The following is an 18,708-nucleotide window of genomic DNA, read 5'->3' as shown; positions in this document are numbered from 1 at the left end:
GACCATCTTAGGGACCTCCTGTGTGTGGAGTCCCGCAGTGTTGGTTGTGAAACTGGCCCACTTCTCTTGGCCATCTGGGACTCCCTTGTGTTGTTGTGGACTGCAGGCCTTCTTTCTTTCTTTAAGGCTCCATTGGGTGATCAGCCAAAATCTGTAAACCTATGCATCTTTTGATGGACATTGAGATTGTTTTCACGTCCCAACTCCTGTGGCTAACACTACAATAAAGATGGAAGTGCTGATACCTTTTTCAAATCTTAATTTCAGTTCAATTGAGCAAATACACAGAAGTGTTGTGGCCAGTTACTGAGAGCATTAGTTTTAATTTTTCTGAGGAAATTCCAAACAGTTTCCATAGCAGCCACACCATTTTGCATTCCCACCAACAGAGGGGTTCTGGTCCCCCTAGTCCCCACTAGCACTTGATATCTTTTGATGGTTTTTGATAAGAACACATGGAACTATAGCATATGCTGTAATGTCTCATTGAGGTTCTGATTTTCATTTTCCTGAGCACCTTATAACAGTCATCTGTCACACACCAAATTAACTCAGCATCATAAAAGCCATATATGAAAACCTCATAGCTAACATCATACTCAGCAGTGATGGGGGAGCTGTTCTTGTATGAACAGGAATAAGAGAAAGAGGCCCAAGCCAGAGCAGCTAGGAAAGAAAAAAAAAAAAAAGAAAATACACCCCAATCAGAAAAGAAGCTGTAAAAAATGTCTCCATTTGCATATAACTATCTTATAGACACAAAACCATAACAACTCTATAAAAAAATCAGCAAGAAATAGTAACTGAACTCAGTAAAGTTGCAGAATTCATAAACCAATTTATAAAACTTTCTTGCATTTCTATACATTAATAATGAACTGTCTGAAAAGGAAATTAGAAGAACATCTATTGTCAATAGCATCAGAAATAACAAAATAATCAGGCATAAACTTAACTAAGCAAATAAAAGTTCTGCACATTGAAAACTACATAATATTGAGTAGATGATTTTAAAAAGAAACACATGAAAAAGCACTTCATGTTCATATATTAGGAGATTTAATGCTGTTGAAATACTACCACTAACATAGCCATCTATGGATTTGATGCAATTCTTATGAAAGTTCCAATGGCACTATGTTTTACAGAAAGAGAAATGAATGTTTCTAAAATTCATAAAAAAACTAAAAAAATTCAAACAGCTAAAACAAGCAAATAAAAACATTTTGAAAGTGACAGAAGTAGAGGGATCACGTTTTCTGATCACAAAGCTATGGTAACTGAAATGCCATAGTACTGGTATAAAACAGACCTAGAGATGCATGGAAGAGCACAGAGAGCCCAGCAGTAAATCCATGCATGTATGGTCAGCTGATGTTTAACAATGGGGCTAAAAATACACAAGGTACTAAGAAACTGGACACCCAAATGCCAAAGAATAAAACAAGATGCTTATCTTATGCCACATGCAAATCACTTCAAAGTGGGTAGAAGACTTAACTGTGAGGCCTATAAACTTCCTAGAAAAAAAAAAAAACAGGAGGAAAAAACCTTCATTCTCCACTCATTCATATTAGTCTTGGCAATTATTTCTTTTGTATCCTTCCTTTTTTTCTTTCTTTCTTTCTCTCTTTCTTTCTTTCTCTCTCTCTCTGTTTTTCTTTCTTTCTTTCTTTCTCTCTTTCTTTCTTTCTTTCTTTCTTTCTTTCTTTCTTTCTTTCTTTCTTTTTTTGACATAACATCAATAGCACAGACAACAAAAGCAAAAATAGATAGTGTACATGATTATCCAATACTGCAGAAGTGGTCAAACAAAGTCATGGTGGAAAACAACTTGCAGATGGGAGGAAATACTTGCAAACTGTTAATTTAATATATATATATATATATATATATATATATATATATATATATATATATATATATATATATAGATGTCCTAGAGTTTAGTAGCAAAAAAAAAGTTAATAATCAAATGAAACCATGGGCTAAGGACTGGAAGAGACATTTGTGCAAGGAGACCTGTCTTTTTTTAAGCCTAAGCAGCCCTCCAGGAAAGGCATGTGTGTGAGTAGAGAAATGGTGCCCAGTGACTTTCCCCAGGAAACTGGGGTCTGATTCCCAGCTGGTGGGGACCTTGACTCCAATGATCAATTTCATGGTAAAATTTAAAAATTTACCACAATGACAATAAATATGTTATTTAAATTGAAAATAGGCTATAAATTGGGTTTTGTAATCCCCTCCTTACATTTGGTTTATTTGCTAGAGCAGCTCACAGGACTCAGAGAAACAATTGTGTTTGCAAATGTAGTGGTCTATCAACAAAAGATATTACAGAGTAGATTGACACGAAGCCAGATGAAAGAGAGTACAGGTAAGGGAGAAGAGGTGCAGAGCTTCCGTGACCTCTCCAGGAATGCCACTCTCCAGGAACCTCCCCATGTTCTGCTACCAGAAAGTTCATTCAAATCATGCCAATTGCATTCCTATGAGTAAAAATGAAAATACTTTAGATGGGAGTATGTAGTGTGTCAATGTCTAGGTCAATTCTGACATGCCTTGTAATATTACTGGAAAGAAGAAAACTGTCTGTGCTGGGGCTGAGTATCATGGGTCTTTGACAGCCTGTGGATTTCCAGATTTGGGCATGTGGGGAGTGATGCTTCTTGTAGTAGATTTCATATGTTTTGGGTATGAGTTGAAGTCAGAGCTCAAAGTTAACAGTGAGCAGAGAAGGGCAACTGCTAAGGCATTTGCAATAAGAAAAAAACTGCCACTGTTCTATTGACTGGGTCCTCCTTTTTGTGGGGAGCAGGCATTTTCAAGAAATATCCACAGTGGGCCTGCAGGAGATATGACAAGATCTGTCCAAGAAAGAGCATGTGCCCTTCACTCTTTTATTGGTTTATTTCTATTGCTGTTGTCTGCAATCCTTGTGTTTTTCAGGATAAGGATAGGAAAATATCTTCAATATGTAAAGATAAGAAAACAACAACAACAACAAAACATGCTGAAAGTAAAGGAGACATCCAAGGTGAAATTAAAACCAAATCACAGAGATGTAAAAATTAAAAACTACACCTATGTTTTCTCTAACAACAGGTTCTTTTCTAAACAGTGTGTCTTTAGGATAATTCCTTTTGCTCTTCTCAACCTCTTGAAAACATCAGTGATTCCTATTTATTTAGGCAAGGAATAGTGTAATTTACTTAGAAAAAAATATATATATATAATCTCTGCTCTAAAAGTTGTTCTTGTCAGGTATTCTCCATCAAAGCTCTTTAACATAGCAATGTTATGTTTTAGGTTAATCAACTCAATCTTCACAAATAAGGCATCAGTCAGGTTTTATATGCAGAGAGTAGAATTCACTCTATTAATTATATTATATAATATAATTACATATAATTCCATATAATTATATATAAATATAAAAAATATGAAATAATATTCTAAATAAACCAATTGTGAAAGTCACTATCAAGAGTATCACTCTATACTCTCTATACTGACTCTACTAAAAGCAATTGTCCTTTGGGGCTAGGGTTGTGACTCTGTGGCGGAGAGCTTGCCTGACATGTGTGAGGTCCTGGTTTGATCCTCACAACCACATAAAAAGAGATAAATAAAATTAATCTGTTGTGTCCATCTACAACTAAAAAGCTGTTAAAAATGAGAAGAAACACAATTGTCCTTCAAAAAACCTTATTTTAGGGGTACTCCTACAAATTGGTAGTCCACCAAAGGTTTTGATTGTGTGTATCACTTTTGTGTATCAATTTTTTAAAATATAATTTTCTTTTACATTTTTATTTGTAAGTTAATTTGAATTTCCTTAGAATGTTTGTCAATATGATTTTTTTAAATCAGCACTTCTTGGAGCTGGGGTTGTGGTTCAGCAGTAGAGACTTGCCTAGCATCTGGGTTTGATCCTCAGCACCACATATAAATAAATAAATAAATAAATAAATAAATAAATAAAAAGGTATTGTGTCCAACTATAACTAAAAAATACATACTAAAAAGAAATTTTAAAAATCAGCTTGCCTTGTTCTAAAACTGAAGAAATCATGTTGGTATTTCTTTTGAAATCATAGTCTTTTTTGAATCTTTTAGGCAGAAGCAAAAATTTAATGATATTAAGTCTTTTGAAGAAAAATATATTCATGTCTCTTTTTGTACATAAATTAGCATTTTAAATCATCCTTCCAATAGAGCTTGCACAGCTTTCTTATATTTTTTCCCATAAATATTTAGTTTGTTGTTGTTATTATTTATAATGGGTTTTTTCTTCCTACACATCTTGTGGTAGTTCTTGTATGTGTAGCAGTAGTGATAATAATAGAAAATAGGTACTGAGTATTGACTGTGTGCAAGGCAATTATTATGGTATGGATCTAGAAATATCCTCTAAAGAACTCAAGTGTTAGATAAGACAACCATGTTCAGAGGTGAAACAGTTGGATTAAGAGAGCTAATTGATCCACTTGATGAATTAAAAATTTTAATGAACTACTGGTTGGTAACTGTAAGTAGGTGAGTCATGATGGGAAAAAGAAAGTCAATGGGAGAATGACCTTAGACTATATATGTCCTGGTCCCTTCCTCTCTCTCTGCTTCCCAGCTCCCATGTGCTGAGCAGCTTTCCTCCATCACATCCTTCCACTATAATATTTCTGCCTTGGAGCCAGATAATGATGGTCTGAACACGCTAAAATTGTGACCCAAAATAAATCTCTCCTCTAAAAGTTGTTCTTGTCAGTTATTTTTCATCAAAGTTCATTAACATAGCAATGTTATGTTTTAGGTCAATCAACTTAATCTTCACAAGTAAGACATCAGTCAGGTCTTATATTCAGAGAGTAGAATTCACTCTAATAATTATATAATATAATTATATATAATTACAAATAATTATATGTAATTAATTATATAATACAATGTAATTATATTACTTTAATGAATATATTCAAGATATTTAATATATTCAAGATATCTATAAAATTTCCAGGAAGGACAGAGACTCTGTTTGTATGCTTCACAAATATAAAAATAATGGAGCCAGGAGAAAAGTCCAAACACAGCACAAAAATATTCCAGAGGACACTGCTCCCCCCCCCAACTTTTGCCACTTAACACCTTGTTGCCAGGAATCCAACTCCAGAGCTTGATCAGGACACTCACTTTCTTCACAAGAAGACAAATTTCCTACATTACACTCCTACCCCAATTGTCCATATACACATGTAGGTTCGCCTCACATTAATTTATCTCATTGAAGAATTGGAACCCTTAATCCAGATGAGACTGGGAAACTGCACTTATATATTTTCAGTATATGCAGTAGTAGAAGGCATGATGAATGGAGAAAAAGACATCTGCCATAGTAGATATTAGAGTCATTATATACTCTTGATACAAATTTGTATATTGTTAGATCCCACATGAGGATCTTGCATCCATTGCTGGCAGGCAACCTTGGTTTCAGGAGTTAGGTGAGTGGCTCTGAGTTCTGGGGAAGTTAGTGCTGGGGTTGTGCAGGTCCTGCAATCTGCTGGGGGCCAAGTGCACACCCAAAGAGATAGGGAAGCTGAAGAAAAACTGTGAAGTAAGGGTAGAAGAGGGTTTGCAGCTCCCTTAAGGGGCCTGAAGGGCCGGCAGGCCTGGAGGGGTAGGATGTGGCCAGCACCTTGGACAGCTGCTCCATGCAGCTCAAGGCCTTCTCAAGCCTCAGGTGTTCCTTCATCATCTGCTAAGCCAAGCAGATGGTAGCAGAGAACAGAATGCCCTCCTAGCAGTGCACCATTCCTGGCCTGCAGCAGTCGTTCACTGCACAGTCCTACAACCATGGCTTCCATGAACCTGGAATCCATGAATGACTTGTTGTTTTCTTCCACCAGATGCGTTTGTACTGGTAGCGTCCTTCCATGTGGTTTGGGCATTGAAAGGAGACATTCAACATGGCTGTGATTCCTAGGGCGTGCAGCATGTCTCTCCAGATAGCATGGTAGGCACCGTGGAAGTGGAGAAACCAAAGAATCTCCAAGGGACCCTGCCACCTGGATGCACAGAGCGGTTCCACTGGAGCTGCACCCCAGGTGAAGGGACTCTGTGGCACTGGGGGGGAGGGGGGAAGGTTTGCCAGGGCAGAATTAGAAGAGAATTCTGGGTAAGCAGAGGAAAACGTCTCACAGCCAGATTTGAGCAAGCAGATGTTTATTCACTGGGGCTTAGGGTGGAGTCGCTGCAGTACTAGGGTCAAGGTGTGGTCCTCCCTGAGCCCTTGGAGTGGGCTCCACTCAAAGTATAGGATGATAGCCAAGTAGAGGCTAGAGCACAAGAGGGAGCACTTCCTCCTGGGTGTGCAGGATGGACTCCAGGCTCATGGAGCCCTTGGCCTGCCTATTGTCCTGTGTGTTGTATCAAAGAAGGTGGACCGAACCTCCGATAGGAAAAATGTGCAAAAAGTCGAAAAGCAAGAGCTTGATAGCGCTCCCTAGCCCCAGGGTTCAGAGACTGCAGCTGCTGTCAGCCCTGCTGCTGCCATGCACTTCACCCTTCACCCCGCCCCACAACCCAGGGCAACCATCACCTCCCAACCTCCTCATGGTTGCCGCTGAAGCTACAGCCTCTGCCTTGGTGGTTCTCTCTCAGCTTCATCAGCCTTTTGAGCACACTGCAGTCCATCTCTCCCAGTTAATCAATCGTCACCATGGAGTGTAGGAACTGGGGCAATAGATAGTCACTCAGGCCAGCCAGGCAACAGGAATGGGCAAACAAGTGCTAAGAATGGGAGCCTTCAGTAGTGACTACCCACTTGCTCCCCAGAGGCTTGGACGGCCAGACCCCTATTGGGTCCCCTTCCTCCTGCAGCGTTCAGGTTACATAGCAGCCCTATCAGCCTCAGGTGCCTTGTGTGCCTGCACTGACAAAAGAGTGGCAGAAGAAGTGTGTGTGTTTAAGGCAGAGTAGCATTGGTTCCCCTCTGTTGTTGCCTCATACGTGTTTTGCTGCTCTTGTACCTTAGGCTGCAGCCTGATTATTGCTGCTCTTTCCCCAGCACTGCCAGAGCTCCGTGCAGCACTTCGTCCACTTTTTCTTGAAAGAAGTTTGATAATTGGATTTGCAAGATGCTTGTCATCTATGTAGTCACTGAGATAATTGGTTTTAATATGATACAGCATTACAAGAGTAATACCCAGTGCTAAGTTACTGTAACATCGTAGGATCAATTCACATTACTTTTATATTTGGTATTGCTCATTGTACTTTTCTCTCTCACTTGGACTTGTCCACATAAAGTTTAGCAAACTTTTTGAGAAATCCTTTTCTGTATTCATTGTTTTTCTTTATGGTGTCATCATTTTCTCCTGTCTTTATTTTACCTCCTAATTTATTATCTCCTTCCATCCACCTTGTCTTAATTCCTTCCTTCTATTTTTTTTTTCTTGTTTCTTTGTTTGTTTTGTTTTTGCAGTTACTCAAGGTGGTCAGAGCCAACATTGATTTTATTCATCCATTTGTCTTTTGCTAATGTAAGCAAAGTGGAGCTTTAAGAACTTCATAAGATGCATCCTGTTGCTGTTGATTGGTTAAATGTCAGTTATCTGTCTGCTCAAAATTATTTCCAATGATAACAATTGTAATTTTTATCTTTACCTCATACGTATACTTTACTAAAATGTTTTGCTTTGTTTCAAAAATTTTGGTGATTTTTCACATGGTTCATTTTGTTGACTAATCATTTAGTTCTATTGTCAAATCATCTACTCTGAACAACATTCTTAAGAAAATTTTGAGACTCCCTTTTTCTTATATTAGATCACTTGCCAACACAGTGACAAAATGCCTGAGACAAACAATTGAAAAGAAGGAAAGATTCATTTAAGATTAAAAATTGGGAATGTCCAAGAGTGCTGTCTGTACATGGGTCCACTGCCCAGAAACCCCAGCCCCTTTATGCTTTTCTTTGAACCCACTGTTCAGCCATGCAGCTCCCAGGAAAGCAGTGCACCCATGCAAGGGTACCTCTGGCTTTTCTGAAAACAGTAAGCCTCACCCAAAGGTGCAGATTTGAGACAGGCAGACAGGATGAATCATGCCAACACAGGTTGACCATTCATGGAAGAATATGTAGTGAACCTGGGCCTGTCTGTTATGCTGGGTGAGAAAGAGCATTCTGACCTGATGGTGACATTGAGGCTTGAAGTCATTCATGTGTGAACAGAGATGTTTGTTTCCACATAGATTCTCCAAGGGCTTTAAAAATGCCCTCCTTTCTAGACAGTTTGCCAGGACCTCTAATCTGGCACTCGATGACAACTCTGTTCTACAACATTGCAAATGGAGTAACATTTTCCTTCCCTGCTCCTCCAGTCCTTCCCAAAGAAGTATATCCTTCTCCCTCCAAAGCCATTGCTCCATCTGGAATGGCTCCTTAAAATGGCTTTAGTTCATGTCAGGCTCCAACGTGGCTCCCCAGATGCTCTTAACAGGAGCTGGCACCAGGCAAGGACTCTGTCCCACCTACACCTCTCCTGCACTTCTAGAATTCAAGGAGAACTGAACTGTGGAGTCCCCATTTAAATCAAAAGAGGGCCTTTGAAAAGAGTCTCCTAACAGGAGTTTAATTACCCAAGACTATATTAATATACTTCTAGTAATCTGCCTAAAATTAAAAACTACTATATATGCAAAAGAGAGAAGATGGTGCTTCCAAGTACAAAGGATTCATTTAAGGTCTATGCCTAAGTAATTACTTTCCTCCATGATCTTGCCTGATAATTCACTGAAGAAAAATCTGCATTGTACCAGAGATTCCAGGAGCACCTTATGTAATGTGGCCTGTGTCACAGATAGTAGGCCTACAAGAAAAATTCTCCAAAGACCAAACCACACATCAGAGAGGAAAAGAAGTTATATGGTTGTGGTCAATGTGCCCAGGATCCAGCAGCATAAATAACTAAGAAATAGTCCTTTCTCTTCCCACCCCATTCTGCCTCTCAGTGACAACATAATCAAGATCTTCAGCTGACCTGTGCACATCTTCAAGACACCATTCATCTTCTGGCCACTTGCACATTTGCCTGCTATGGTGCTGCACTCTTTATGATTCCCACATTGGTATATGCTACATCCACTGGCCCTGGACTCCATGTATATATCTACTCTAACCAAATTCTTAATTATTATTAGAAATAAATTATTATTAGTGCTTCTCAAGTTGCATGATCAGAGTCAACGTCAACACTGATTTTATTCCTGTGTCTTTTTCTAATGTAAGTAGGTCAAATTAGAAGCAATTCTTTATGAACTGCTTCATTAGCCTCCTATTGCTTTTGATTTGTTGAATCTTTATTATCTGTCATTTACTGAAACCCTACCAGATACCATACAGTATGCAAGTTTAGATATTGAAAACACATAAACCTTTCTCCTCACCTTGCATATAAGTAGAAAATGATGGCAAAGTATACCAATAGAAAACAACAGAACCTGTAAAAAATACAATGTTAACAAAAACAAGGGATGTTAATTTTATGTAATCAGATTTCCCTTCCTTCATAGCTTCTTTTGGAAAAAAATGTTTACAAATTTAGGTATTTTCTACACAAAGTGATTTTAAAAATACCAGAGGCTGGTATATACAAAATCTTGAAATACATGATCCTTTTATAAAATATGGTTTCTCTTAACAAGTTTTTAATCTTTTTAGTAGTTTTTTGTTCTTTAGGTTACAAAAGGAATTTAGACTAATGAGAAAGTGCATATAAAACAAGTATTCAGTGTAGAAAAGGAAAGTTACATTTTATTTCTAACCTAACCTTTTCTTTTCCCCCAGACATAACTTTAACTTCTACTATGCTTGGTTAACTCCTGATTATTTAGAGCAATCTAAGGTAAAAAAAAAGCAAAATAATATATCTTGTGTGTGTGTGTGTGTGTGTGTGTGTGTGTGTGTGTGTGTGCTTTGTGCACACAAGCCATGTGTAGGAAATTTAATAGTGACAATTCCTGATTTGTCCTGTGGGAGATTTTAATAAATATGCTTAAAAAGGAAATAAATAATGTAAGTTTGAAGGAAGATGAAGTTAGTATTTCCAAGTTCAAACAAATTTGAAAAGTATTGGGTTAAATAAAATATTAATATACACTGTGATTGCTCCCACATTTTCTAAAGGTAATGACTAGTAAGACATTTAATCATTGACTAACTAGTAATATTTTTTAAAATTCTAGAAATTTACAAACATATTCTATGAGAAACCAGTTAGTTATAGTTTTTCCTCCATGGTCTTGCTGGTAGCAATTCATTCAGTTGAACACAAATGGAGAATCAGAAACTGCAAAGGGTCACATAAATTTGCCACTGGTCAAAACTAAAAGAATAAAATCAGAAGATTGCCTTAAATTTCTGACTTTATTATGTTAGAAAAACTGGCTTCATGTCTGTACTACTTTTTGATTTTTTTCTTTGGCTGTGCAATGAAAGAAAAAATTGACCCTAATTGTGGTACTGTATCTGTCTTTTAAAATTAAACACATCTAAAAGGTCTCTGTACTACCTATAATTTTTTTTTCTCCACAAAACTAAGGACTGGGATTAAAATAACCTGTGATTTTAGTAGAATAATTGCTTTACTACAAAAAAATCTTGAAGATGTTAACAGAAACGTACTGAAAAATTTATCTATAGTGCCTACAGATGCCTAGGTATGATCAAATAAGAGTGAATTTGCAAATACATTCTTAGATATTAGAATTCAAGTCAAGATATTACTCAACAATGAATATCATTAAACTTTCCATTGAGATTGGATGAACCTTTGTGTAGTCATGAATGACAGCTTTTCAATAAAACTTTCTTATTTCTGTCTTTCTGCTGAAATTTTATTTAGGAGAGAAATTCAGAAGCATCTCTTGTGGAAGTGATCTCAGAGTAGCTAAAACAGCTGTTGTGTGTTCTAAGTGGAAGCTAATATTCAACTTCAAGAGAATAAAAGTGTATGGTGTCCACCACACATTTAAGGTTTTGCCATTTTTTGTATATTGCTGCTGAAAACAAGAAGTATAAGAACTGTTCCCCTTATTTATAAATGTCAGCCTCCTATCACCTTTTATTCAAACACCAATTTTTTTTAACATCTTATTCATGTTTCCTCTACAAATTATACTCTACTCTCTAATTCAATCAAAAAGCATTTCTAAAGAGTAATCTGATTAAAAATATAAAATTGTATTGTTGTAATATCCAATCATTGTTATAAACTTGTCAATGTGTAATTTTACAGAAAAAGTAAGTGTGACTCAGCTCTATGAGATTAAGGAAATGATACCAGAGTGAACCTAAATCTGCAGAAATAAACGAAAAGAATAAAAAATAAAAAGTTCATTGTAACTAGCTATGAATGTTAACATGCTCTTGTTTCTTCTCCCATTTCTTTTAAAATTTATGATTACGTAAAGTAAAACTTGTATGTACTTATTGAGTTACTTAAATATATATACAATAATACCACAAAAAGGAGATTAAATGAAGCTATTTAAAGGCACACAGAATGTCTTTTTTGATAATGAGAAATATCAATCAGAAGTAAGTTCTTATAAAATGAACACAAAATCCTCTGTATCCACATATTTATATGTAAATGAATTCAAACAAATGAACTTTGAAAAATATTTTCCTTAAAAAAGATTAAGTTTAAGTGTAAAGATTATTTTTGGTTAATGGTTTCAGATGTTTCAGTCCATGGTAGATTGGCCTTATTGCTTTAGGTCTACAGCAAGTTGGTGAATAATCAGAGAAGCACTTGGTGGAGGAAAGCTGCTGATCTCATGGTATCCAGGACACACAGAGATCTCACTTGTACAAAAAAGCCATTCCCCTAAAACCTATTAAGGCATTTAATCAAGAAATGTATGGATCCATTCATAAGGCCAGAAGTGCTGCAGTGTGGCTGGGCACAAATAACAGAGCCGCCAAGAGGCACTTGTAGGTTCAAACAGGAACTCCTTAATTGCCAGAACTCCCCTGGCACCACAAGCACACTCCCCGAGAATTCTCCCTGCCCTAGACAGGGCTCCATGAGAAGGGGAACTCCAGGAACTCTGGGAGAACTCAAAAGTAGGGGGCTCCTGAGGCAGAAGGAGCCACCCTATTGACAGATTATATACAACTGAATACACAGCCTATTTCAATCCAGCATCATCCAGTCACAGCAATTATACACAGCTTAACTTAATTATCATTTTAATGGCTCCCTTGGGTCACCTCTCAACCACTCCTTCTGGCAAAATGCCAGGCGCCATCTTGACTCAGCTGTGGCTCTCAACACAGAAGCCTCATGATCCTATCACCCCATCCACTCTGCAATTATTGGATTGAGCCTTCAACCCATGATCTTTTGGGGGTTTTAAAGACACAAGTCATATCAATAATTTAAAATAACATTTCCACCTAACATCAGAGGGAAATAAAAAGTAAAATGATAAATAAATGCAAAAGTATTAATTATGGACTTCAACTTTCCCTTATGATACTACATAGAAAAATCAATAAGGAAGATAGCAAGAACAGAGAAGTTTTGAACAACACTGTAAGACAACAGACTTACAGACATATACAGAATACTCTTCCGAAAAATACATTAGACATTCTTTCTAAGTGCACATTAAATATCCTCCAAAATAGACCATGTAATAGGCCATGAACAACCATAAAGGATTTAAAGAACAACACTAAATCATACAAAACAATATAAATGCAATGGAATGATTTCCTTCTAAAAATCAATAGCAGAATAAATTTGGGGAAATTTACAAATAAGGGGAAATAGAACAAAATATTCTTAAATTACCAAATTTTTAAAGAAGAAATTTATAAAGAAAGTGGGAAAATATCCTGTAAAACATGAAAACAAAAACACAACATACCCCATGTCAATGTTTATAGCAGCTCAATTCACAATATCTAAGCTATGGAACAAACCTAGGTGTCCTTCAAGAATTGAATGTATAAAGAAAATGTGGTATATACACTCAATGGAATAATACTCAGCTTTAAAAAAGACTGAAATTATGGAATTTGACAGTCAATGGATGGACTTGAAGAATATCATGCTAAACAAAATAATCCAATCCTACAAAACCAAAGGCCAAACTTTTTCACTAGTATGCAGATACTAATTCACAATAAGGCAGGGGCCATTTAAGAAACATGTCATATCAATAATTAGAGAATAATTATATCATTACCTTAGCTTAGGTGGAGGGAAGTGATGGAAAGAGAGGGGAGGAGATGTGGGGTTGGAAAATAAAGTAGAATGAAACTGACATTATTACTTTATATGTATATGTGACTATATGACAAATATGATTCTGCAACATGTACACTTAGAAAAACAAGAAATCATACCCCATTTCTGTATAATATATCAAAGTGCATAAATGCATGCTACTGCCATGCATAACTAATCTAAAAATTAAAAGATTAAAAAAAAAACATTTTCCAAAGACAAATACCAACATTTATTAGGATAGAGCTAAATAAAACACTACAGGGAGAAAAAAATAACAGCTATAAAAATGGTTTAAATCAATAATCTAATCTTTTAGATAAAGAAGAGAAAACCCTAGAAAAAGAAAAAAAATCCTATACAAGTAGAAAAATAAGATTATAATGTGTATGTACAAATAAGTGAAATAGAGAACAGAAAGAAAAAAACTGAAAGAAATCAATTTAAAAAATTAAAGTGAGTGGCAAAGAATAATGGAATCAGATGGTCACTGAAAATGACAGAATAGAGGCTTTTATGAGAACAGAATCCAAACTGCAGGAAATTTAAGAAATAAAAATGAGAGGGGGAAAATGAAGATGGCATCTGTAGATTCTTCTTCCAATAAACTTGAACTAAAAGGAGTGAGGGGAAGAAACTGAAAATATAAGAGAGAAGAAATGATAAACAGAACAGGATCTTCCAAGAGACTGAAAGGGATTAAGAGTCCAGGCAAAAATAAATTTGCCTTGGGAGTAGTTAGAAGAACAGAATTCTACTTATGTTCACACTGGCAGAGTTGGAGTGCTGTGAATTTTTATTAGCCTCAGCTAATCAAGAGGTGTAGGCTCCTGAGATGCCATTGATGCATATGAGATGCAATTTTGGCTAGAGATGTCAAGTCTTCTAGAAGACTTCTAGGAAACTCTTTTTCACTCTAAAAAAAAGAAATATAAGAGATACACTCTTTTCTTACAATCTTGATGACTTTGATATGTAGGTGAAATTCTTATAGCTCAAGCTGCCAGCTGTACATCAGAAATGGAGAAGTCTGACAACAAAAGGCAACTCATCTGTGATTGTATAATGGAAAGACAGAAAGAACCAGTGTCTGAGGACAGTAGTTAGTTGCTGCATGAAGCAACTATAAAACCAGATCTTCTAGTGATATAAGATAATAAAATGTACTTATTACTGCAGTCATTTTCAGTTGAGTCTTTTTTTTTATTCTTGCCAGCTGTAAGCAAGAAAATAATACAGAAAAAATGCTTTTTCTTAGATGGATGTGGGTGAAATTAACTTTGCATGTGTCATTCTTGGGAACTTCAGAGATTCAGATACAGCCTATATTTTCATTAAACTAAATAAAGCTCATATAACTTAGTTTACAAAGGCACTTCACTTAACAGCTTCTTGTTTTACATTTTCAAGTATTTCTATGCTAGTAATAGTTTCTGTTGATGATTATGATGATGATGAGATGATGATGATGACCTATAGTTGTGTATTTTCAAAAGATAGGCATTTTATACATTTATTGTTAAATTTCTGCATTTCACTTGACTTCAGTAGTGAAACCATACTCATCTTTTACTTTCTATTAATTACAATTATCATTTCAGCTTTATTTTTCATACTTTCTTGGTATATAACATATCCATTAATATAGTTTACAGAGGAAATTCTTAACTTTTAAGAGCATCTTGAAAACCAAACAATTTATGATATTTATTTTTATATATTTTCTAAATCTGGTCAAGAAAATAAAATTCAACTGCATACCTAGAGTGATACATTTGACTTATATCAGAGAGTGACAAAATCAATACTGTAGCTTTATTGAAAAATATCAGTAAAAGCACATCTTTAGCGTTAATAGCAAAAAGTACTAGAGATATGCAATTATCCAAGCAGTTACCAAATGGCTTAAAAACAATTTTTAAAGGTAAATCATAGTACAGCTTTTAAAGCGCAGAAAATTTTTTTCCTATAGAAATAATGTAACATTCCATTGTTAGGTCAGCCAATAAAAGCCTTGTAAAACCATAAGCATAAGACTACAACTTGAACTACAACAAGGTAGAATAACACTATTTCCTTCTACATCGTTGTCTGCTCTCATCCCGATATTCAGGTATCACTTCCTAGCATGGGCTTTGTTCACTTCTCCAAGATCACCCCCCAACAATCTCACCCCACATATCCATGTGTCAGATACACTGAACTACACCAACCTGCAGCCTCTTATCCCCTCTAAGACATTGCTTGCATGTCCATCTTCTCCTCTTTTTGTAGGTCACCTCCACTCAGCCTTTTGATCTCAGTTTAACTGCAACTTCCTCAGGAAAGACATCCTACCATGTGTGAGGTACTGGGTTCTAACCTCAGCACCACAGATTATAAATAATTAAAGTAAAGGTATTTTCTCTGACTACAAATAAAACCAAACAAGAAAATTAAAAATTATATGAATGAGTTAAATTCTAAAATCAGTAAATTTTTAAATATTATTTTTATCTCTTTCTTGCAGGTAACAAGATTCTCACAGCCTTAACTACCAGCTATGAAATGCTGATTCCCAAATTTGTGCTTCTAGGCCATATTTCTCCCCTTATCCATAATATCCCAATTTCCAGTTATCAATGATTTTTTTTACCTGAATGTCCCCAAAATACTCAAATTCCTTGAATTCTATCTTTTATTTTCCCCTTCTTTTCTCTACTTCAAATGATAACATCGTCATATTGTCTTTGGTGCTTAACAGCCAAATTATTTCACTATGGCTACTTAAACATGGTCCATGGACAAAGAATGTTGGCATCACTGTGAATTGATAGAAATGCTAAATCTCAGGCCCTGCCCCAGACCTGCAGCATCTACATCAGAACTCACCTTTAAATTCCCAGGAATTTCATATGCACATAAAAATTTGGGAAACACTGGTCTGTAGTTGCCTTTTTCCCTACCCCTATACATCAACTCTAACAACAAGTCTATAAAGTCAAATATACAGAAATGCTGCAAGGCCTTTTAGCTGATCTCATTCCTCAGTCCACTGGTTCTTATTCAGAATTTCAGAAGAAACACTCTGATGTACAGCTACATTGAGGTCACAAAGTTGACTGCTAGAACCCTGTATAATATAGCTTGTTTTACCTATGTTACATTCTAAAATCTAAAGATGTTTACTTAACTGTTTACATAGAAAATATGCAACAGAAAAGTTTTAGAATCACTTTTCTCATGACTTTTTTTTTATAATCATTCTTCACATTGACCTCAAGTTTCTTTCAAAAGCACAAACCTAATCATGTCATATCCCTAACATCTTTCAGTGGCTTCTCAACATACCCTTTCCTTCTGTACTTCTGCCTTTCTGTTAATATTTTTTTCTTCCTTTTTGCAAAGATTTTGTCCATTTTCTGAACTCTTGCTGAAGAGTCATCTCACTAGAGAAGAATCTTGAATTTCTTTAGCCTCCTTTGGTTAAAAATAGAAGAAAGAAAAAAAGAAAAAAGTGCTCATGGCACTCATAGTAGTTTATGAAGTGCTTCTGGATACATACAAGGGCTTGTCTAATAAAATTCTCTATGTTGGTCAAAAGCAGATGGTCAATGATCAAAATATGTTAAAGGAATTGAATACTATTTATACTTAAAATCATTAGAATCTATGGAATTTATTGCTGATAATAGAAACACATTTGTAACCTAAAACCCAACTACCATACACCCAGAAGATAAATTTATTTAAAAAATAAAATATCTCAAGCTACATGCATGAAGAAACAGTGTAAATTCAAATATGCTCAAGGACCCAATTCCACTCACATAAATGCAACAATCCTTAAAAGTCCACAAAATATGGAGGACCATTCTCCTTCATGTTAGAACAGATAACTGGACAGGAGTCCCAGAGGTAAGTCTGTTTTTGAGGAGGTAGAGATCAAGTTTGCCAGTTGATTTTTTTAAGTTACATATTTTATCATGAAGACTATCATAAATTTTAAAAATTTATCAACAGTATAAAAATCTAAAATAGTTTATTTATGAATATTAATTTTCAAGTGCCATTAAAAATCACACTGAAAATATCATTTTGTACTTACTACAAAATTTTGCCAAACTCATACTTCTAATGCTCATGTTATTTTAACAACCCAACAAAATGTAGTTCATTAAAACATTCATAAAATTTCAATGATTTAGGCGAATAGTCATCTAACTATTACTGGGTGCCAGGCCCTGAGGGAGGATCTGACTATCCCACCTTCAAGACCCACCTATGAGTGATAATGACTACTCATGTACCCATGGCAAGAGTGAAGGATGCTCACAAGCGCTGAGTCAGAAGAGATGCCCCCAGGTTCTTACTGCAGCTCTAAAAGGGTAAAAAATATGAAAGGGGACAAAGATATAGGGGGAACCACCCATGAGGATAAGGTACAAGAGACTAAATCACAAAGAATATCCAGAGAAAAGCAGTGACTAGAAATAGATAAAGCATATATTAAAAAAAAAAAAAAGCATGAAAGGGCTCCTTTATTTTAAACCTCTCAAGAACATGGAACTATTTAATGTAATTTGAGAGAATCAAAGTGATAACTCAAGGTTGATTTAAAATGCATTTCATTGATTTCTCAGTTATGGTGAACATTCCAATATTTTCTATACTACTTGTTTACTGCTAAAATACTCTCCCCATTTATGTTTTGACAGAACTCTTTGGGTATTTTAGATATTAATCTTTAACCATGCTTAATACACTACTGGGCATGGTGGTGCACACCTGAAATCCCTGAATCTTGAGGTAGGAGCATTGAGAGTTAAATGCCAGTCTCATCATCAAGGAGGCACTAAACAATTCAGTGACACCCAGTCTCTAAAATAAAATGCAAAAATAGGGCTGAGGATGTGGCTCAGTGGTCAAGTGCTCCTGAGTTCAGTCACAAGTATCACCCCCCAAAAAATAAAACCCATAAGAATGAAAAACTTTCAATGAAAAAAAGAAACCCACAAGAATAATTTGAAATTTAACTTGCTATGCTTGTTTGTTGCTTAAAGCATTGCCATCTGTATTAATTCAATACAGGCTAAAGTATTGTAAACCAAAACCAACAACACATTGGCTAAAAATAAAAATGAAAATAAAAATAGTTAATGTCTCTTTCATGAGAGTTTAGGGGCAGGCAAGTGGTCCACAAGAAGTAGGTAGCTCTGCTATGCAAGTTTTTTTAGAGACAGTGTTCCACCTCACTCATCACAGTTCTCCCTGTAGCACTGCCCTGTCCCTAGTTCACCAACACTTCATGGGTAGGAAAAGGGGATGTATAAAAATGTATGACAGAAAAGCAGCTTTTGTCATACAAATATTCCTTAAAAGTAGCATATATCACCTCCACTCTCATGACACTGCCAAATCATATAGCTTA

General features: G+C 35.8%; 1 pseudogene; it reads right to left on the bottom strand.

Annotated features, from left to right (window-relative positions):
* Window positions 1-5,487: 5,487 nt before the first annotated feature.
* Window positions 5,488-5,992, bottom strand: LOC143380042 (dual specificity protein phosphatase 4 pseudogene; annotated as a pseudogene).
* Between the last annotated feature and the right edge of the window lie 12,716 nt (window positions 5,993-18,708).

Source organism: Callospermophilus lateralis, chromosome 14 (assembly GCF_048772815.1).
Source record: "Callospermophilus lateralis isolate mCalLat2 chromosome 14, mCalLat2.hap1, whole genome shotgun sequence".
NCBI lineage: Eukaryota > Metazoa > Chordata > Mammalia > Rodentia > Sciuridae > Callospermophilus > Callospermophilus lateralis.
The sequence above is the reverse complement of the archived record's forward strand: the minus strand, read 5'-3'. Positions and strand labels throughout refer to the sequence as shown.